This window comes from Mobula birostris, chromosome 9 (genome assembly GCF_030028105.1).
Source record: "Mobula birostris isolate sMobBir1 chromosome 9, sMobBir1.hap1, whole genome shotgun sequence".
Lineage (NCBI taxonomy): Eukaryota > Metazoa > Chordata > Chondrichthyes > Myliobatiformes > Myliobatidae > Mobula > Mobula birostris.
In genome coordinates this window covers 119,818,936-119,841,977 of record NC_092378.1, presented here as the reverse complement: position 1 = coordinate 119,841,977, position 23,042 = coordinate 119,818,936, and the positions used below count along the sequence as shown (strand labels likewise).

The following is a 23,042-nucleotide window of genomic DNA, read 5'->3' as shown; positions in this document are numbered from 1 at the left end:
CTTAATCACAGAACAAGTTACAATGTCAAGTTAGCCTACCAACTGGTATGTCTTTGGACTGTGGGGAGAAATCGCAGCACCCGTAGAAAACTGGCACATTCCTCAGGGAGGATACACAGACACCTTACAGATGACATCAGAATTGAACTCTGAACTCTGACACTCTGAGCTATATAAGTGTCACACGAATTGCTACGCTACCATGGCACCCTGTTTAAAGTAAATTTATTATCAGAAATTTAAAAATTGTTTATCTATTGGTATTTCTTTCTCCTTCAGGCCCCCCTGGAAAAACGATGTGAGGTGGGAGGGCAGACAAAAAGTAGTTTTTAGTTTTATTTTCATTAAAATTGAAACGTTAAATAACAGATGCATGCCACCCTAAGGTTTTGTATTGTTATAAATAATTTACGCATTTGTTCCTATGTATTGAAATTAATTCCATTACTGCAGTAGTGTTGGAATCAGGCCATTTTTGTAGAAATGACCTGTGGAATTTTGTTTGTTCACATTCTGATTACCAGTTGCAGCAGGAAATATAAAGCATCTGTTACACTTTGATAAAGTGTTTTAGTCTGAAGAAATTTAATCACCCACTGAAGAATGGTAAAAACCCATGAGCAGATTGATTTTAAAACTTGAGTTTCTGAAATTGAGAGTGAGCCAAGAAATGAAAACCCCAGAAAGTAATTGTGAAAATAAGGTATTTTTGAATATTTACGGATTTGCCACCCTAAAAGAACAGAAGTGAATCTAGATAGTATTTAAGATGACATTCATGTATATGTCTGGAGGCAAGTATTTGGTTTGATTACAATGAAAATCATTAGCTTATAAAAATAGGTTTACTGTGTTAAAAATTAAATGTTATGAGAACTGCATTAGGAATAAAACAATTCTCAAAAAATTCACAGGTTAGCATATCTTAAAAATGTTCAGACTTATTTGAAATTGACCTTTTCTAAAAACATTTGATTGTTTTCATCATAGAGCAGTATATTTCTGAAGATGCTGTCTTTCCATGAGCATTGTTAATTTATGTTGGTCATTGACTAGAACTGTTCCCAGGGGTTAAATAGAATTAAGTGTAGTGTGAAAGATCATTGCCAAATCCATTTAGTATATGAAACAGAGACTGTTAAAGGAATAAAATAGCTAAAAATGTTGAAAATGCAGCAGAACAAGAGTTAATGATTCAGTTTGAAGAACCTTCCTTTGATCCACAGATGCTGTCAAACCTGTCGAATGCTTCCAACATATTCTATATATTTTTAATTTCAGGTTTGATAGCAGTTGCAGTTTAAAAAATCAAGTGTATTTTAAGAGTTTTGTGGCCTCTATATTGTACCACAATCTTTCACATAAAACATAAGAAATAGAACCATGAGTAGGTCTCTAGGCTTCTCAGGCATCTAATGCCATTCATTCAAGTGTGAGGAGAAAAACAGAAAAACCTACTGCACAATACAGGTCCTTCGGCCCACAAAGCTGTGCAGAACATGTCCTTACCTGAGTAATTACCTAGGGTTACCCATGACCCTCTTTTTCTGAGCTCTATGTATCTGTCCAGGAGTCTCTTAAAAGACCCTATTGTATCTGCCTCCACTAACGTCGCCGGCAGCGCATTCCATGCACTCACCGCTCTCTGTGGGGGAAAAAAAAAACTTACCCCTGATGTCTCCTTTGTACCTACTTCCAAGCACCTTAAAACTGTGCCCTCTCGTGCTAGCCATTTAAGCCCTGGGAAAAAGCCTCTGACTATCCACATGATCAATGCCTCTCATCATCTTATACACCTCCAACAGGTCACCTCTCATCCTCCGTCGCTCCGAGGAGAAAAGGCCGAGTTTCCCAATGCTTCCCAATCCAGGCAACATCCTTGTAAATCTCCTGTGCACCCTTTCTATGGTTTCCACGTCCTTCCTGTAGTGAGGTGACCAGAACTGAGCACAGTACTCCAAGTGGGGTCTGACCAGGGTCCTATATTGCTGCAACATTACCTCTTGGCTTTTAAACTCAACCCACGATTGATGAAGGCCAATGCACCATATGCCTTCTTAACCATAGAGTCAACCTGCACAGCAGCTTTGATTGTCCTGTGGACTCAGACCCCAAGATCCCTCTGATCCTCCGCACTGCCAAGAGTCTTAACATTAGTAATATATTCTGCCATCATATTTGACCTACCAAAATGAACCACCTCACACTTATCTGGGTTGAACTCCATCTGCCACTTCTCAGCCCAGTTTTGCACCCTATCAATGTCCTGCTGTAATCTCTGACAGCCTTCCACATTATCCACAACACCCCCAATCTTTGTATCATCAGCAAATTTACTAACCCATCCCTCCACTTCCTCATTAATGTCATTTATAAAAATGATGAAGATTTAAGGGTCCCAGAACAGATCCCTGAGGCACACCACTGGTCACCGACCTCCATGCAGATTATGACCTGTCTACAACCACTCTTTGCCTTCTGTGGGCAATCCACTTCTGGATCCACAAAGCAATGTTCCCTTGGATCCCATGCCTCCATACTTTCTCAATAAGCCTTGCATGGGGTACTTATCAAATGAAATGCTTTGCTGAAATCCATATATACTACATCTACTGCTCTACCTTCATCAATGTGTCACATCCTCAAAAAATTCAATCAGGCTCGTTAGGCACGACCAGCCTTTCACAAAGCCATGCTGACTATTCCTAATCATATTATGCCTCTCCAAGTGTTCATAAATCCTGCCTCTCAAGATTTTTTCCTTCAACTTACCAACCACTGAAGTAAGATCATTGGTTTGTAATTTCCTGGACCATCTCTACTCCCTTTCTTGAATAATGGAACAATATCCGTGACCCTCCAATCCTCCGGAACCTCTCCCGTCCCCATTGACGATGCAAAGATCGTCGCCGGAGGCTCAGCAATATTCTCCCTCGCCTCCCACAGTAGCCTGGGGTACATCTCACCCTGTCCCGGTGACTTATCCAACTTGATGCTTTCCAAAAGCTCCAGAGGATGTTTGAGCATATTTTTCGAGAAGTGGTCAGAGCGAAGTCGAGATGGAATCGAGTGTGAAATGGAGAAAAGTCACAGTGGAGGAGTTTCAGAGCCTATCCACCTAAAACAAGATTGAGGTTTGATCAATCTAAGCGCTAGGCTGATTTGGAAAGATTGGGTAGGGGCTGAACTGTGGTGGCAGGTTCCAGGTCCAGAGCATAGTAATGTGACAGGGCGAGGAATGACCCAGTATTTGGAGTATTTAAACACCAGGCCGGATGGATTGAAAAGGCAGGGGGTCGAGCCAGTTCTGCCCGCTGCTCTGCTTTTTGCTCCACTATTTCTGAGGCTGTGCGCCTGCTCCAGCTGTTCCAGACTTCGTGTCTGCGATCTCTGCAACCTTTTGTTCTGCTGTGTGATGAACTGAGGCTGTGGGCCTGCTCTGGTCTTCGTGTCTGTGCACTCCCTTTCAATCTGAATCCTGTTGCTTGCTTTTATTGTTTACACAATTCATGTTTTTTTTCTCTCTCTCTGCACGTTGGATGTTCGTTGGTCTTTTTTTAACTGGGTTCCTTTGGGTTTCTTGTTTTGTGGCTGTAAGGTGAAGAATCTCAAAGTTGTATAATATATATACTTTGATAATAAATGTACTTTGAAAGTACTTTGGACATTGAAGTCTTGCAAGATCTGATTTTTAGGCTGGACTGCTTTTCCTTGATTTTTCCATTATCCTTAACTTCCTTGAGATTGAAATATCTATTGATTCATCTCAGCCTTGTGCATTAGTGACTTGTCATTTTTAACTTTTGAAAGAGTTTTGAAAGTTCATTTCCCTGTAAGTCATGGTCATTTCTTACCCTGAGACTTAGTTTCTGTGGAAGCATCCTTATACATCTCCCTGTCAATCCCCTCTGTTTTAAAAAAAATAAAAATTCAGTAAGATGAACTCTTATTCTCCAGAAAGTATGGGCCAGTTTTGCTTTATCTCTGTGCAAATTTTTTCTTAGGAGCCCACAAAATAGGTGGAGCTGAGTGAAACAACTGGATTCCTAGCTTGTCCAGAGTTCAAAGGAGTTTATTATGTTTGCACAGGTACAATAAAAAATCTTGCTTGCAGCGGCAAAGCTGGGGCTTCTGTACTGCTGCAACCTGGGTCTCCATACCTCCAGTCTTTTACAATCTTCTGTTCCTGATCACTGCTTCAAGGGTCGGATCAAATTGCCCTTAATTTCTCTCCATTCCTTCTCCCAATTAATATCTGCAACTTAGATTCCAGTTCTACAAACCTGAACCAAAGTTCATTAGCGTGCAGACAGTTACTATAGATGTGCTGTAGTTGCTGGGTGTCCCCTTTAACGATTCATATATTAGTACAGTTCATTGCTGAACCTCCCATTCACATTAAATCCTTATAAAGAAACTAATTGGAATATACTTTTATTTGTTTGATCTTAAATATGCTTTTTAAAACTAATTATGCATTATAAGGTAAATAGCTTATGCAACCATTATTTATCCTTTGGCTTATAAATTTTAAATGAAACTCCCAAGCATAGGCACAAAAATAAGTTGAAATAATTCTTGATTGAACCTATTGTGGTATCTTCTGCCTTCCCTGTGCAATTAATTCCCATGTTTGTCAAATTCATGACTTTCACACCTGCCTAAAATGTGCTCTGCACACCTATGAAGGATTTCAAAACCTAATCCAGTCCGTCTACCTTCAAACCTACCCAAGTTCCCCAAATACCGACTAAACGTCTGTGATGCCAATTAATGTAGTCAATCACAGATGACCCAATTAACTGTTAATAGCATACAACTTGCCTATTGTAACCCAACTGTGTTCAAGAAAGTGCAAGGTCAAAGTAACTTCCAGATTAATTTCCCATTCTCACCAAGTTCCCAATTTTTGCAATTTGTTCAAGCTGTTATTTGTCTCTGCTCTCTTGATCATTTTTATCGATTAACAAATAGAACATAGAAATTTACGGCATATTACAGGCCCTTCAGCCCACAGTGTTGTGCCAGTAATGTAACCTACTCTAGAAACTGCTTAGAATTTCCTTAGCACATAGCCCTCTATTTTTCTAAGCTCCAAGTACCTATCTAAGAGACTCTTAAATGACCCTATTGCATCTGCTTCCACCACCACCGCCGGCAGTGCATTCCACACACCCACCACTCTCTGTGTGAAAAACTTACCCCTGACATCCCCTTGGTATCTATTTCCAAGCACCATAGAACTCTGCCCCTTCGTGTTAGCCATTTCAGCCCTCAGAAAAAGCCTCTGGCCATCCACTTGATCAATGTCCCTCAAAGTGTCCCATTTTGAGAAAGCATTCAGTACTTAAAAGTGTTAATTTCTACAGGTTCATTTCTATGATGTATGCACAATAATTTTTTTTCCGAATCCCAGTTAACTGAATAATTACGCAGTTGAGTTGAGTCATTAATATCTGAATTGTATGAAGGTTGAGAACTGCATATCTCCTGAATGAAAGAGATATGTTGCTCCAAATTTTACAATCGTATAACATACAGAAATACTACTGGAGGACAAGCTGAAAGGTTTTCTGTTGTACCGTTTTACTTGAGGTCAATATATGAAAATAGTGCACAACTAAACTGACACAAAATTTAGAATTTGCTAAAAAGGTTGTGAAGTTCACAGTGGAATTCTTTCACTAACTGATTAAAAAGAACTTGCAATTATTCAAAAGTGAAATACTGTACATATTGTCACCTGGAGCAAAAAAAAGCAGAACTAGCCAGCAGGTGAAGCAATATCTGTGGAAGGCTGTCGAAAGGATGTTGGCCTAAAAAGTTAGCATTATACTTTTCTTTACACAACTACTGCTAGATCTGTTTTTAAACTTTTGAAAGATGATTTTTGGCTGGGGCACAATGACAGTTCCCCTTTGTTCTTCGAATAGTGTCAATAACATTTTTTTGAGTGAAATTAGACACTAAAGCCAAGTTTCCACACTATAACTACATTGCGCTGAAGTTCTACATAGATATGTGTTTGAGGCTATAGACATTGAACTTATTTCTCTGTGACAGAAAAACTGTGGGCAATGCTATTAATTAAAATACTGCATATATGTATAGAAAGAATTATATCTTTATTAGTATGTGGTTTTTAATTATGTTGACAAAAGTATAATTTGACCATCTTTTCTGATGCCCTTGGGATACCAGTTCTGGTCAACTTGCTGAAACTTTATCTAATAGAGCTCAGTTTGGCTGAGTTTCTTTTCTAAATCAGTTATAGATTGTTGTTTCAAGCTCCACCTTGCAATCTAGATAGCACTCCCCCTTCCCCCGGTGAGTTGAAGATGCTGAATTTATATGAGTCACAAAACCAGTTTTCCATTGGATTATCCTGATGAACCTTCAAACTCATGGAAGAGCAAAGAGTTCTCACCAAAATTTCTCACTCAACATAAACCACTAAAAAGATTAACTCACCTTGTGGGTAGTTGTGGATTCCTGTTCCGCATGAAATGACTGATGCATTCACACACGTAACTGCATTTGTGAAAAATTTCCAGGAGTGGATACTATGCTAAATCAGCAGCTTATTAAAAATCTTAGATCTCAGTGGAGCGTCTGCACCTGTCTTGTACTTATCACACTGTACACTTTTTTCACACGTGTCAATTCAGACCTGTTATTTCTCATGTCTGTATTGTAATGGAGAATTGTTTATTTATTATTATTATTTCTTTTTGTATTTGCACAGTTTGTCATCTTCTGCACACTCGTTGAACACCCAAGTTGGTGCAGTCTTTTGTTAATTCTATTATGGTTTTGGTTCTATTATAGATTTATTGAGTACTGTATGTCCAAAAGAAAATGAATCTCAGGGTTGTATATGGTCGCAATATATACTGTGATCATAAATTTACTTTGAACTTTGTCGTGCTGCTTTTTTTTACCTACCAATATCGTACAGACACTGCATTGCTTCTGTTTTCTATATCCCAAACTCTTCTACTTAGCACTTTTTTTAAAAAGAATTGCTAATGACAAAGTCAGATCATTTTAGAATTCAGAACTGAAATGAAACTAAGTAATGATGCATTATATTGACTGTCTAGTCAGAACAAATTGGTCTCTGAAAGCCTGTTGTAGAATGCCTGCAGGTGGTGCTCTAAGAGTAACAGTATAACTCATTAAGCTAAATTGCAAGGTGGACTCTTGTGATCTTCCTGTCCTGTCTAGTTTTTGAATATTGTCATGGATTTGGAGAACGAAAGTTCTTCCTTTTTACCATGCTCTGATTGACTTTAGCATTCGGACAAGTGAACGCGCAATGCAATTTGTTCCCATGAGGAGTTTATTGAAATAAAGAACTTCCATATCAGTACTCATGCAAAATGATCTCAATGGCAGTAACCAGAAAGCTCAGATTGAAAGGTACATTTTAAGTGTTTTTTATCAAAGGGAAAATAATATTGAACAATTTGTTACCTATGAGCATTTGTTTAGGTAAGTAATCCCCTCCTACCTCTGGGAGGTCAGAGTTTCCCTCAGGTTCTGGTCTGAATTATCTTATTAAGTTCAGATATCTTAAATAGGAAGGCACGAGCTTTGGCCCCACCTTACTTTTGATCCTCTGAATTTAATAGCTTGTTCTTCTGACTTGAATGGATTTGGTCATTCCTCTTTAAGTTTCCAGACATTGTGCTTCAAAGATTCAAAGTCTATTTTTATCGAAGTATGCACTGTATGCAGTACACAGCCCTGAGATTTGCCTTCCCCACAGACAGCCATGAAACCAAGAACCATGGAACCAGTCTGTTCAAAGAAAAACATCCAACCTGCCCTCCCACCGTATGCAAAAGAGAAACCGCGGCAAACCACAACAAAAAAAAAGCAAGCAAAAACGCAGAATATAAGACACAAAATCAAAAGACAGGTTTCAGTTCAGCTCATTTTGTTTTACTCCTGCTCTCAGAAGTACAGAGGTTAAACTGAAAGCAAAGAATGGTAATAACTTCAGCATACAAAGGTGCTGCCCTCTTGCTGGATCTTGGAGATTCATGCTTCAGTGTCAAGATAATGGATCAAGATCACATTGTTTATCTAAAGGTTTAAAAAGCTGGAAAATCTGACTTCTATTGCCTCAGCTCATAGGAACGAGTTGTCCTATATTATTTTCCCTTTGATTTAAAAAAAAAGCTTAAATGTACCTTTGAATCTGAACTTTCTGGTCATTGCCATTGGAGCAGGAGCACCTTGTGATATGAGATGAAAATCAAAACAAAATGCAGATCTCAGAAATTGGAGGTAAAAATGGAAAATGCTTGACATACTCAGCAGGTCAGGCAGCAGCAGTGGGAAGACAAACATTTCAGGTTAAAGTTTCTTCATCAGAAATGGGAAGGAGCCAAAACAAGTTAAGGTTTTAGTTGCAGGCAGAGAGAACAAATATCACATGAAGAAGTCCACCCAGTTAAGGGTGAAAGTTGAGAGGTTTAAGTGGAATATGAGGGGAAACTTCAGAGGGCTGTGAGAGTGTGGAATGAGCCACCAGCACAAGTGGTGCATGGAAGCTCAATTTCAACATTTAGGAGAAGTTTGGATAGGTACGTGGATATGGAGGGCTATGATCCTGGTACAGATCAATGGGAGTAGGCATTTTAAATGGTTTTGGCATAGACTAGATAGGCCAAAAGGGCCTGTTTCTGTGTTGTAGTTCTCTACGACTGTATGACCCTAAGATTGAAATAAGAGTTTATGTTTAATCAGTACAATACAAGAATGATTAGTGCAATATTTGACACATTCAAAGAAAATGATCAACTAAAATCAAAGCAGTGGTAGATGGGGGATGTTGGGAAAATGATCCCAGATAATTTAATTAATTAGACTGGGTGACAGCTACCAGCAATGGAGCAACCTGATTTTTTTTTCCATTCTCATGTTGATAACAAGTAATAACAGTTCACTGATTCATTATCTTCATCTTTTCAGTCGAGTGTGTCAGACTCTCAGCTTTTTGGAGCTAACTTGCCGTTGTATTTAGTGACCATCGTGATGGTTTATTAGTGATAGATGCACTCTCCCAAAGAGAACTAATAAATGCTTTTAAAAATCAGTACTCAGGGCTAGTCTAGCAACTCCTGAGATCCATGTGCCATCACAGGGTTGGGCTGAAGTAGCAGGCTGCAAGTTCTGAATTATTATCCATTTTATTTTGTTAGTGGCATTGACTCTATTACAATTGAAAAGTGTTCTTCTGATTTGCATTATTTACCCATTTAGATTTAATTTGAACGAGGAGATTCATGATGAATGTAAATGAGTAGGAACTGAAGTACAAAACTGCAAACAAAATCGTTCAAATTGTTAAGGACAAAGCAAGAGTTAGACTATCACTCAGAAAAATACGTGAATTGATAGATAGATTTAACACTTCAGTGAATAATGGAATATAATGCACTGAATGTGACAGGTATCGAAGCATTTGGCAAACACTATTAAGGCAGCACTGCTGAATTAGATGCTTCACTGTATGGTCCATTTTAAACAGAGCATGATGAATGAAGGAGAAGACATACCAGCACACATCAGTTGTGTTCAATCTTCAAGTGACGTGGTAAGCATGAATTGAAGGTGACCTGTAGCAGAAGTTGATGGAGGAAGTGTTTGCTCCAGTAAACATATTAGAAAGGCATCCTGGTAATTCACCGAACTGTGAAGATTTCTGAACTCTGTCTCTGTGCCTGCTTCTGGGGGAAAACGCAGTCTGATCAGAATCAGGTTTATGTCAATAATTTTGTTGTTTTGCAGCAGCAGTACACTGCAATACATAAAAACCTATAAAATAAAATAAGAATATATGAAATAAATTAAATAAGTCGTGCAAAAAGAGAGGAAAAAATAATGAGGTAGTGTTCATGGATTCATTGTCCTTTCAGAAATCTGATAGTGGAGGGGAAGAAACAGATCCTTAAATACTGAGTGTGTATCTTCAGGCTCCTGTAACTCGCCTTGATGGTAGCAATGAGAAGAGGACACGTCCCGGGTGATAGGGGTCTTTAATGATGGTTGCGGCCTTTTTAAGATGTCCTGGATTCTGGGGAGGCCAGTGGTCATGATGGAGCTGGCTGAGTTTAAAGCTTTCTGCAGCTTTTTCTGATCCTGTGCAGTGGCCCCTCCATTCTAGACGGTGATCCAACCAGCTCTACTCAGTACATTTGTAGAAATTTGCGAGTGTCTTTGGTGACATACCATGTCTCCCCAAACTCCTCATGAAATATAGCCACTGTTGTGCCTTCTTTGCAAGATCATCAGTGTGCTGGACCTAGAATTAATCTTCAGAGACGTTGACACCCAGGAACTTGAAAATGTTCACCTTTTCCACTGCTGATCCCTCGATGAGGACTAGTGTGTGTTCCCTCAACTTCCCCTTCATGAAGTCCACTATCAATTCCTTGCACTTACTGACATTGTGTTCAAGTCTGAATCTCTATCAAGGGATTGTATTACTCATAAATAAACTCAGTGACAAAAACGTTGAATTAGCCATGGGCAGGAAACTGTTTTGGTTATAGACTTACTATATATTAAGCTTTTCTCACACTCACCTTAAACCCATGTCCTTGACCACCTTAGGAAAAAGACTCATAATTAACCAACGTATATCCCTGATAATTTTATAAATCTCCCAGTGGTAGCCCCTCAGCCCCCTTTGTCTCAGTGAGAACGCCCTGCCTATCCAATCACACCTAAATTTGGCCCTCCATTCGAGTTAATGTACTGGCGAAACTCTCCTGCACTCCTTACAGCCCTACCGCATCCTCCCTTTAGTGCAGTAACCAGAACTGTACACAATACTCCATGTACAACCAAACCAGTGCTTTAGACAGCTGCAGCTGATGTCTCAGTTCTTATACTTGATGCGTTGGCCTCTGAAAGTAAGCATGGTGAATGCCGCCTTCACTGCCCAATTTTCTTATGATGCTATTTTCAGTTAAGGTATGACCTTGCACCCCAAGGTCCTCCTGTACACATGCCAACTGTACACAAACTTCAAATAAAGTAGGATTATGAAGGATAGGTTAAAATAGGATGTTGAATTAAAAAGGAAAGATTAAAAAGTAAAACATAAATTATATAACTTAAACACGAGTAAACCTGAAGATGCTGAAAATCCAAAACACTGCATACAAAAAAATGCTGGAGGAATTCGGCAGGCTGCATCTATGGAAATTAATAAGCAGCCAACATTTTGGGCTGAGATCCTTCTTAATGTCAACTGTTTATTCATTTTCATAGATGCTGCCTGCATGTTTGGAGTGCAGAACATGGCCACTTGGAGCACTAAAATTGCTCTCACTGAAGATGTATTTTGTAAATTAATTTTTTGAACTCGGGGACAGTAGGATTGCTGGAGGACAATTTGACATACCTGTAAATGGGGAGGAGCATTTGGACAAGTAATTCCAGACCCTAGGCACCTCTCTCGGAAGTATGTAGAATCACAATACTGTATAGAGATGGTGTGAAGTGAAAGATATAGATCCACAGCAATCAGTCTTGTATGTCAGATAGAATGCTGTAAACACCAGGGTGAAATCTGTCAGGACAACTAGAATGTTACACTTGTCACCTTGCGGCAGGAGGTTCTTCAGTGGACTATGTGTCATAAGTAGATACTTAATGATGTAATAGTTTGCAGCAGATTGCATACAGATGTGATGGAAAGGTGTGAAAGCTGAAATTTTATATGGAGAACAATGAAGAAATAAATGAAATACTGTAATTCTAAAATGAAAGCAGGATCAGAGGGACCTAGGGTATGTGTGAATAAATAATAGAAAGTGACTGGTCACTTTAAGAAAATGCATAATAAGAAATTCAGGCTTCTGAGTTTTATCAAAAGGGGCAGGGAAGTCATGCTGAACCTTCATAAAACAATGATCTGTTCTCAACTGGAGTATTGGTTTCAGTTCTGGTCAGCTTTCTTTTATTCAGGAAGGATGTCAAAACATAAGATAGAGCCAGGAAAGATTCATGGCAATAGTTCCTGAAATGGGGTTCTGCAACAATAGGAGGACTGAGACTGTTTTCCTTAGAAAAGGCTGATGATGTTTGCTAGAAGTACAGTATATAAAATGAGGGGGTCTGAACAGAATAAATAGTGGGAGGCTGTGTCATTTGGTTGGCAGGTATCAAAGACAAGAAGACATAGGTACATTAGAAAGAGGAAATAAAATAATAGCATTATGAGGGAAAACAATTTTTAAAGTAGCCTATGGTTGGGATCTGAAATGGTCTGCCTGCAGACGTAGTGGAGGCACGGGTCTTCAAGAGGGAACTGGTTAAATATACAGTCTGTTGCTAAATGCTAGATAATTTGCAAAGCAGTGGGGTGGGTCCTGTTTGTATTCTGTGATCTCTGTTATAGATGACTCCAGAAATTATTAAGTTACCTTTAGTAACCCAACCCTGTAAAATGCCGCTGTGTTCTTTCATTTTCACAGCTGATAGCATTACCTACTCACCTAAAGCACTCCCTTGGTCCCTCTTGATTTACAATCTACCTCAGCTCTTGTAATTTTTTGAACTAACTTCCATCTCCCAAATCTTCAGGTGGTTCTCCCTTAAAGTCCAGTGTGATCTCTACAGTCAGGTAAACCCCAATATTAAGATAGTGCCATCTATAATCACAATTATTAGTTCTTCCCACTTTAAGTATTATTTAATTCTCTGCAATCTTTGTCACAACCAGACTATCCTCTTTTAGTTCTCTCCTCCATTGATTGTTTTCCTTGATTCCTTTGAGTCAATATATCTTCAAGAATAACTTCAGGGTGTACCACGTACCTTTTTCCCTGAGAGACATCAAAGTGTCTGTCCTGGGACCTCTTAGTAATTTAACTGAATTTTAATTATGTCGCAAGGTCAGTTTTCAGATAGGCAATGACAATGGCGCTAAGTGGAACCATCACTTCAGACCCCCTCACTGTCCATGGTATAAAACTGCTTATTCAGTGTTTTGGAAGAACAACTGTGCATTGCAACTGAACACATTGAATTTGTATTTCATGCCTACGGAAATTTTATTAATTGTCTTCCTTTTATATGGCATGTGATTTTGTATAAAAGTTAAGGGGAAAAAACACTTGCTTGCTGTTGTTACCTATTCTCAAGAATTTTTGAAATGAAAAATGGGGCAAACATGATACAGGACTATACAGTTGCATAACACTTCTCACTGAATAATTTTTGGCTTTTAAAATTCAAATGAAAAATACTGAAAGATGTCCATTATGATTTTCAAAAAAAAATTTGTAGGGATGTCATTGGTTTGACTTTGTTGAAGTTTGGTGATCACTGATTTGTCATTTGAGCATGTTTAAAAGCAGATAAACATGCCCTTTTTGTTCATTAATGACACACAATTTTTGCATATTGCATATCATTGACTGGTTTCATTTGGTTGTGTAAGCATGGTGTAGAATTTAACAAGCATGCACATACAAAGTCTATACCAGCAAAACTGAGCAGTGCTCACCTCATTCAATATTATTGCTGGAATTCCTGTTATTTTGTGAATTTCAGTGCAAATTTTCATCAGCAGCAGGTGTCTGTAAAAGGGAGATTGTGCTGCTCATTTGCCTGTTTTCTAAGAAGTAATGTCAAGATTACAAAAATGCAGGATGTAAGTAGGTCTAGTCAGTGCGTCTGCTTCCTTCTGTTTCACTGTTTCTTTATTGGATGACTTCCACCACTATTTTATTATAAGAACTATAAACAACTCAAGTGACCTATCCAGTAAGGTTTCAGTTTAGTAATAAGCAGTGATCTCTAAGAAGTAAGTGTACAGTATTTTTTGTCAAATGGAACTTCATGTTTCAAATCCCAGTGGAACAATATTTTACTGGCAGTAATTTGTTTCTACTTAATGTGGTCAAGGCACTTGAACCTAGAGTGTTTTGGAATATTTTATCAATACTGTATATTCTTACAGGTTTGGTGTATTTTTGATTTGAATTTGGAGGGTTTTGTGAAGATAGTCTTGGTGAAATATGAAATACATAAATATAATGTATACTTCCAGTGACATGTAGACTTTATCCATTAAACAAATGTAACCCATTGGTCAGAAAAGTGCCAGGATTCACCCCTGATGCTCAAGAGTTAATTAAGATGATTCCATGTCCCTTGTATGTGGCCACCTGGTGATTACCACAAAAAGAACAGATGTAAGTATGTTGAGTGATAAAGAGGGATCATCTAACAACTAAATAGTGCACAAAATAAAAAAATGAACAATAATCATTTTGCCAAAACCATAGATGATGCCTGTCATTGATCAAATCGTACAGCGAAAGGCTTCAGGAGGAGAAAGAGTGGAAAAGAAAACAAATTATTATTGTTCTAAACCGAAGCTTCCAATTTAAGAAAACATTAATTTTCAGAGAAGCGTGGATACCAAGCCAATATTATCAGGAAGTTGCAGTTGTATTGACATTTGATGCAGGTGAATCAGTTCCTTAGCGCTGAATTGCGCTGATGGAAGTTTCTATTCAAAATAAATTTATTGTATCAAAGAAAATATTACTGCATTCATGATATTAAAAAAACAAACCACCATCTGCAAACATTTTGGAATTGATACCATGTTATTATTCTGCCTCCTCTGTTCAGCACTCCATTATCATTTCAGCCACTGCCTGGAAGGAGTCTGTATGTCCCCCCACCCCCCATCCTACCCCCGTGACCAGGTGGTTTCCTCCGGGTGCTCCAATTTCCTCCCACAGTCCAAAGACATACTGGTTGGTAGATTAATTGGTCACTGTAAACTGACCTGTGATTAGGCTAGGATTGCTGGTCAGTGTGGCTCGAAGAACCTATTCCAAGCTGTATCTCCATAAATAAATAAAACAGATAAACAGATAAAGGACCTTCGCTATCCAGGCCTTGTTTTTGTTTCTCATTTCTGTCAATGAGTATTAACTACAGGACTCCGTTGACATCTTGGGTATTTTAAGGAGGGGTATCACTCATAAGTTGCCGCTTTATGCTGATGACCTTTTTCTTCTACATCTCTAATGTGGAGTCCTCTCTACCCTCAATACTCCCTTTACTTTATGAATTTAATCAGTTCTCCGGATATAAACTTAATCTTCATAAGAGTGAACTTTTTCCTTTGGATAATTTGGTATCAGTCAACTTTGACCTTTTAAAATTGTAAGAAATCAATTTACTTGGGTATAACAATTACTAGGAATTATAAATTTCTTTTTAAAGAAAACTTTATCACTCTTGGAATATGTTAAGAAGGTACTATCAAATTGGTCTCGCCTTTCTCTATCGTTGATTGGACGTATTAATTCTATTAAAGTGAATATTTTGCCTAAATTTTTATACTTATTTCAAGCCCTACATTCTCCTGTAAACTGTCTGAATACAATTTTGAATGCATTCTTCCCACAACGATTGCAAGTTGTCCAGGCCCTGAAGCAGCCAAGCAGCCCCAAACCATGTTGCTCCTTACACCATGCTTCACAGTTGAGATGAGGTTTTGCTGTTGGTGTGGACTGCCCTTTGAAAGAGTCTGCCCATTGCGAATACACTTCTCCTGTTCAGATTTAAAAAGGCGAAAACATAGAAATCTCATGCATTCAAGAAACTAGTCAAGGAGAAATATTTCTGAGCCTTAGGGGAAAAGGTACAAGAATGAAAATAAAGCTCTGAACATGTAATGAGAGTAGGTCACTTTGGGAAGAATGGCTCCAGGATTATATAATGACTGAGGGATGTGTTAGTAGTCTAAATGTGAAGTCTGTAGAATGAAATTTGAAGAAAAACATGTAAATGCTGCTCAGAGCTCTAGACCAAAGTATCAGAAGACTGAATTTGGATTTTGATGAAAGTTTTTTTTTACTTAAAAAGATTTTAGTGCAATAATAATTTTTGAGAGTTAAAGGGCAAAAGTTTAGAGGTAACACGAGGGGGAACTTCTTTACTCAGAGAGTGGTAGCTGTGTGGAACGAGCTTCGAGCAGAAGTGGTTGAGGCAGGTTCGATATTGTCATTTAAAGTAAAATTGTACAGCTATATGGTCAGGAAAGGAATGGAGGGTTATGGGCTGAGTGCAAGTCGGTGGCACTAGGTGAGAGTAAGCGTTTGGCACGGACTAGAAGGGCCGAGATGGCCTGTTTCCGTGCTGTAATTGTTATATGGTTACCTGTTTTTTATTCCTAAATCCTTTTTTGACTCTTTAGATTCGATTATATCTTCTTACTTATCGAAGAATAACACCCCCCCCCCCAATTAAACAAAGTTCATCTTCAGAAAACTAAAAAAAAAAGTGGGGGATTAGCCCCACCCAATTTTAGGTTTTACTACTGGGCAGTCAACATAGGCACCTTACGTTTTGTTTATACTACATTAATCGTGAAGACTGTTTGGTTTGGCTTTCCTCAGAAGTTAATTCTCTTAATAAATTTTCTATTATTTCTCTTCTTGGTTCTTCAATTTCTCCCTCCTTAAGTAATTTAACTGATAATTATGTAGTTAAACATTCTTTGAGGATTTGGTTACAATTTAGAAAATTCTTTGGTTTATTTGGTTTTTCACTCTCTAGTCCCATTTTTTCTAATTATTTTTTTAAACCTTCTTTGATGTAGTTTTTAAAGAGTGGAATAGACTAGGTATTAAATGATTTCAGGATCTGTTTGTTGGAGATGATCTTTCCTCATTTGATCAACTATCTATTAAATATAATCTTCGAAAAGCTCACTCTTTTAGATATTTACAAATTAGAGACTTCTTGCATTCTCAACTTCATACATTTCCTAAATGTCCAGATAAGAATTTAATTGATACAATTTTTATTTTCAATAATGGATCTATTTCTAATAGTTATAGTATGTTGTTGGCAATGAGAAATATTCCGTTAGACAAAATAAAAAACCTCTGGGAACAAGACCTGCAGATTTCAATTGATGAGGATACTTGGAATGAAATTTTTAACTTGTTCACACCTCTTCGTTATGTGCACGTCACTCCCTTTTACAATTTAAAGTGGTTCATAGAGCTTATATGACTAATGATAAGCTCTCTCGGTTTTACTCAGATTTTTTTCCATACTGTAATCGGTGTAATGCCGAAGAGGCCTCTAAAATTCATATGTTTTGGTCCTGCCCGTGGCTTGATAAATTTTGGGAAGAAGTATTTCAAACTTTCTCGGAGCTTTTTAAAGTAAACTTTAAACCCAACTCTCTGACTGCCTTGTTTGGCTTTGTTGGAGGAAATGACTTCACCCTTAAGCCAAATGATTTGCATATTTTGGCTTTTATTTCTTTTAGCCAGAAGAGTTTTGTTGCTTAAATGGAAAGATGCCGCTCCGCCTGCTCATGCCCATTGGTTGATTGATGTTATGTCATGTTTAAATCTAGAGAAGATTAGGTGTTTGATTTCTATACCTAGACAAGATTTTTTCACATCATGGGGACCTTTTTGGAACTACTTTCACAATTTTCGACTTGTTCAGCAATGATGATGGCTATTATATGTGTGAATTTGCGACTATATGTCCAAGATTTTTTTTCTTTTAACCAAACAGCTGATTTTTTTCTCTTTGTTTTGTTATGGGGTTTTGATTTTGCTTTAGATTAGAATAAAATATACTTTTTTAATATTATGGTTAATTTACTGTACATAGTTATGGGGCATTTCAATCTTGTTTCTGTTTCCATAATATAATGTATTTTGTATTCGTCTATGCAAGTAATTAATGAAAATATTGAAAAAGAGCAGATAAATAGATAGATTAAGGACCTTCACCATCCAGGCCATGTTTTTGTTTTAAGTACAGTGAGTATTAAGTACAGGAGCCTGAAAGCTTATACTAAAGGTTTAAAGGCAGCTTCTTCCCTACTGCCATCGGGTTTGGACTGATCCAAAAAACTCTCATTGGATCTCAGACAATATTTCCAAAAACTTGCACTAATACGATTTTTGTATATTATGTATAATTTATGTTAATTTAAGATGATGTAGTTTATGTTTGCTACATTTGCAGTGTTCTGTGCTGCTGCTGCAGAAAGCTAATTTTCATTATACCCTGGGTATGTATGCCCATGGCAAAAGCCTTGATCTTGAAATCTTAGATTAAATGAAAATATTTTTGGGATATGAGCAATACTGGGAATTCTGCATATATTGTATTTCTGGATTTTTTTAAAGTACTAATGGCTTATCATCTTAAAGCTACTTGAACTGCGATAAGTAGTTTCGAAATTGGCTTCTGGTGAGGATAGTCCAGATCTTAAACCAAAGATAATGAAGGAATAGCAGGATGTACCTGCATCAGGTAGGGGTGTGATGAGGTGAGGAAGCTGGACATGATTGCACACTAGTGACTTTGCTGCTATATTTCTTCCTTAGAAGTAGAGTTTATAGGTTGTATTCATGGCATTGAATAAATGTTGGTGTATTGATATTATAAATCCTTATTTTCTACATGCCACAGCCAATGTACTTTGGATTCAAGTCATCAATCAAAAAGTTTGCTCTATCCTGAATAGTGTATTTTCTGTTAGGCGTGCCTTAATCTTCAAAGATGATGGAGAGGCTTTGAGGATGGACCGAGCAACAATAAAGCATTTACAGTATATTTGAAAGTCAGGATGATATGTGGCTTTATTTACTTCTGCTACAGTGAAGAATCTTCCACAAGCTGGAGAGAGCAGAGACTGCAGGTGCTGGAACCTGGAGCAACACAAAAGGCATTGGAGGAACTCGATGGGTCATGCAGTAATTTTGAAGGGAAGTGGACAGTCAGTATTTTGGGTTGAGACCCTTTGCCCACAATCTTGTTGGTTTGGGAGTTCCAGGATTTATATTCTGTGAATAAGGAATTATAGTGTAAAGTTTGTTGATAGACATATGTACTTCGAGCAGAACAGTCTTTTGGTGCTTCTTCAATGATCTTCCTTCTATCAGGAGGTCAGAACAGATGATATTCACAATGATGGCATTTTCCAAGTTGGGATGGTGTATGCCATGGAGGGGAACCCCTTGTTCTTTTCAGTGTTAGAAGATTGAGGTGTACTGTTGGATAACTTGGGTGATTAACTGCACAGAATTTTGGAGGTTGCTGCTGACTGTACCACTTGGCGACAGCTGTGTAGGGATGGGGTTCGTATTCTGGAGATGGAAAGAACAACCAGAAGACAGCAGAAGAGAGCCAGGAGAAAAGCAGCCATGGTTGCCACCACTATCACCACCTCTACTACATATACATGTCCCACCTGCAATAGAGCTTGTGGGTCCAGGATAGGACTGTATAGTCAGCAAAGATCTCACCGTTAAAGGAGTGGACGTCATCATCAGATTTCATTGGACAATTGAAGAAGATTTTGTAGATACAGTATATGATAGTTTATCCAATAATTACTATTTGCACATGGAGGGAATTATGTTGAGGCTGGTGGGTGGGTTGTTAGTTAATTGGTTACTTTATCCTGGAATGTGTCAAGCTTCTTGAGTGCACTTGGAACTGCATTCACCCATCACGTTCCTGTCTTATGCTCTGTAAATGAGAAAATGCTTTGCGGTGTCATGTGGTGAGTCACTCACTTCAGGATACTCTTACCTCTGACCTGCTGAAGTAGCTACTGTATACACCTGGCTGGTCCAATTGAATTTTTGGTCAGTGGGACTGCCAGCTTGTTGTTAGTGCAGGTATCAATAATCGTAATGTTGTTAAATGTCAAGGGTAGGTAATTAGATACTCTCTTGTTACCTAGTGGTGTAAATACTACTTGAATACCGAGGTTAGATGATTAGACTCCTGGACCGTGTTGATGGACAGTGTCTTGTCTCTTCAGCTCATTCCGACTCGCTATTCAGATCATACTGCATGTAAGCACAGACTAACTTGTTTTCTGGCTTGCAAATTGAATGATTCATGATTTTATTTATTTTGAAGTTTTGAGCCAAAACTGAGAATCAGAATCAGGTTTATTATCATCGGCATGTGACGTGAAATTTGTTAACTTAGCAACAGTAGTTCAATGCAATACATAATATAGAAGTAGAAGAAAAATAATAATAAGTGCATCAATTATAGTATACATATATTGAATAGATTAAAATGGTTCAGAAACAAATAATATACATTAAAAAAGTGAATTAGTGCTCATGGGTTCAATGTCCATTTAGGAATTGGATGGCAGAGGGGAAGAAGATGCTCCTGAATCACTGAGTGTGTGCCTTCAGGCTTCTGTACCTCCTACCTGATGGTAACAGTGAGAAAAGGGCATGCCCTGGGTGCTGGCAGTCCTTAATAATGGAAGCTGCCTTTCTGAGACACCGATGTCCTGGGTACTTTGTAGGCTAGTACCCAAGATGGAGCTGACTAGATTTACAACCTTCTGCAGCTTCTTTTTCTTTCTGTGCAGTAGCCCCCCCTCCCCCCCCCCCCACCAGACAGTGATGCAGCCTGTCAGAATGCTCTCCATGGTACATCTATAGAAGTTTTTGAGTGTATTTGTTGACATATCAAATCTCTTCAAACTCCTAATGAAGGGACCAGGTTAAATTCTTGGAGATCTTGACACCCAGGAACTTGAAACTGCTCATTCTCTCTACTTTTGATCCCTCTGTGAGGATTGGTATGTGTTCCTTCGTCTTCCTGACGTTGAGTGCAAGGTTGTTGCTGCGACACCACTCCACTAGTTGGCATGTCTTGCTCCTGTACACTTTCTCATCTCCATCTGAGATTCTACCAACGATGGTTGGGTCATTAACAAATTTGAGCTATGCATAACCACACAGTCATGGGTATAGAGAAAGTAGAGTAGTGGGTTAAGCACACACCCCTGAGGTGCACCCGTGTTGATTGCCAGCAAGGAGGAGATGTTATCACCGATCCGCACAGTTTGTGGTTTTCCGATTAGGAAGTCGAGGATCCAATTGAAGAGGGAAGTACAGAGGCCAACGTTCTGTAACTTCTTAATCAGGATTGTGGGAATGATGATATTAAATGCTGAGCTGTGGTCGATGATCAGCATCCTGACATGGGTGTTTGTGTTGTCCAGGTGGTCTAAGGCCGTGTGAATAACCATTGCGATTGCATCTGTCATTGACCTATTGTGGCGTGAGGCAAACTGCAATGGGTCTAGGTCCTTGCTGAGGCAGGAGTTCAATCTTGTCATGACCAACCTCTCAAAGCATTTCATCACTGTAGATATGACCCATTAAGGCATTGACAATCCTATTAATCAGCACCACCAAAGCTCGGTTTACTCACTCTGCAGGAGATAGTGAGAAGACTTTGCATTTGCCTTGCTTTTTCTTGTCCTGACAATTTTCTGCATTGTCAGATAGATGCCACTGTTGAGGAATGGCTTAGCGAGAGACATGGCTAATTCTGAAGCACAAGTTTCCTCAACTATAGAGTCACAGCGTAATGATACCATTCAAGAAACATTTGAATTAGGGCACGAATGGAAGGGGCTTAGAGAGACATGGGCGAGCTGGGATGTTGTTTGGTTCCATTACATTTGCAGTATCCAATGTTGTATCCCATTTCTTTGAATTGTTTTCCTGAGGAACTCCTACAGCAAAATGCTTGGGTGGAATTGACTGACCTCCAACTGCCTTAATTTTTCTCAGTCCTTGTACTTGCCATTCAGCCTTCATTTACAAGTCTGGTTCAAGATAATGTTCAGATATGCTGCTGCTAATTCCAAAAAATTCTTTGAAATTGTTGGATTCTGTAATTCTTCCCTTGCTTTATTTCAGAATATTTGTGCATTTCAGTCTTGCTTCTTGCAGAATGACCCATGTGTTTCCTTGCCTTGCCATGTTTTCAGAATTTAGACTGAATTGTTTGAATACTCACTCCTTAGCTACTTTTATGTACCAGTCAGTATAAGAAATTCAGTTTTAACTCAGCTAAGTCTTAAGTTTCTTCCATCCTTTCATTTATTTCCTGTGATATATAGGATCAGGGCAATGAATTGCCTGCAGGTTTTAAGATGCCTGCTCAGACATAGCCTGTATAGTTCAAGAAAAACTACTTCTACTGTTTATGGACATAGTTCATCAATATATTAGCACTGTTCCTTGTTACCCACAGCAGTTAAATTATTGAGTGTTGTATCTACTATCGTCATGGTACTCTTTCAGCTTTACCGTGCTATTTCAATACCATTTATGAAGCATTTTCATTGCTAATTTTTTGTGTCTGTTCCCTCACACTTATCGATATTATATTAATATTGTTAATTTAACTGGTTATGTTTATTATTCAAGTCATTTTGCACATTGGGTGTTTTTTTAAATTAAGCTGCAATACATTTATGGATTTGTTTAGTTTAAGTTGACTTTCTGAAATCAAGTTGTTAATCAAACCCTATAATAATACTTGTGTTTCACTGGTTGTGTTCCCCAAGCTTGGACTTTGACAATAAAACTTAAGTCAGTCCCTTTCAATAGCGTTTGGTTAATGTTGAGAGCTCGAGGGTAGTCACAGACTCTTCTTCTTATGTCAGTGTAATAGCTGAAAATAGCTATTGTTTTGATATATAATTTAGTGAAGGAAAATCTGTTCATGAATTTTCACCTGGGTCTGTTGAAACTAATTTGGAAGGGTTCTTTACTGGAGGTACTGCCTCAAGAAGGCGACATTTATTATCAAGGATCCCCATCCTGATCATGCCCTTTTCTCGCTGCTACCTTCAGCCAGGAGGTAAAGCAGCCTAAAGTCCCCTATCAACTGGTTCAGAACCAGCTAATTTCCTACAAATATCAGGTTCTTGAAAAGATCTGCACAACCCCAAGAGAATGCCTCTTGCACTACAATGGACTTGTTTCTCATTTTCCCACTTCTTTGTATAATTCACGAGTGACTTATGTTTGGTGCATCGTCTAAATCTACAGTAATTGCCTGTGATGCTGCAGCAAACAATTACTTGGCTCAAATGGATGAAACAGTACCTTTTAAGGGATGGTAGTTCATGACAAGAATCTCCAAAAGTCACATTCATTATCTAGAGTGAAAGCTCT

At 38.4% G+C, this 23,042-nt stretch overlaps 1 protein-coding gene across 1 annotated transcript in view; it reads left to right on the top strand.

Annotated features, from left to right (window-relative positions):
- The window catches only part of sdk1a (sidekick cell adhesion molecule 1a), a 744,722-nt gene that overhangs the window by 108,986 nt on the left and 612,694 nt on the right, over positions 1 to 23,042 (top strand). The window lies entirely within an intron of this gene.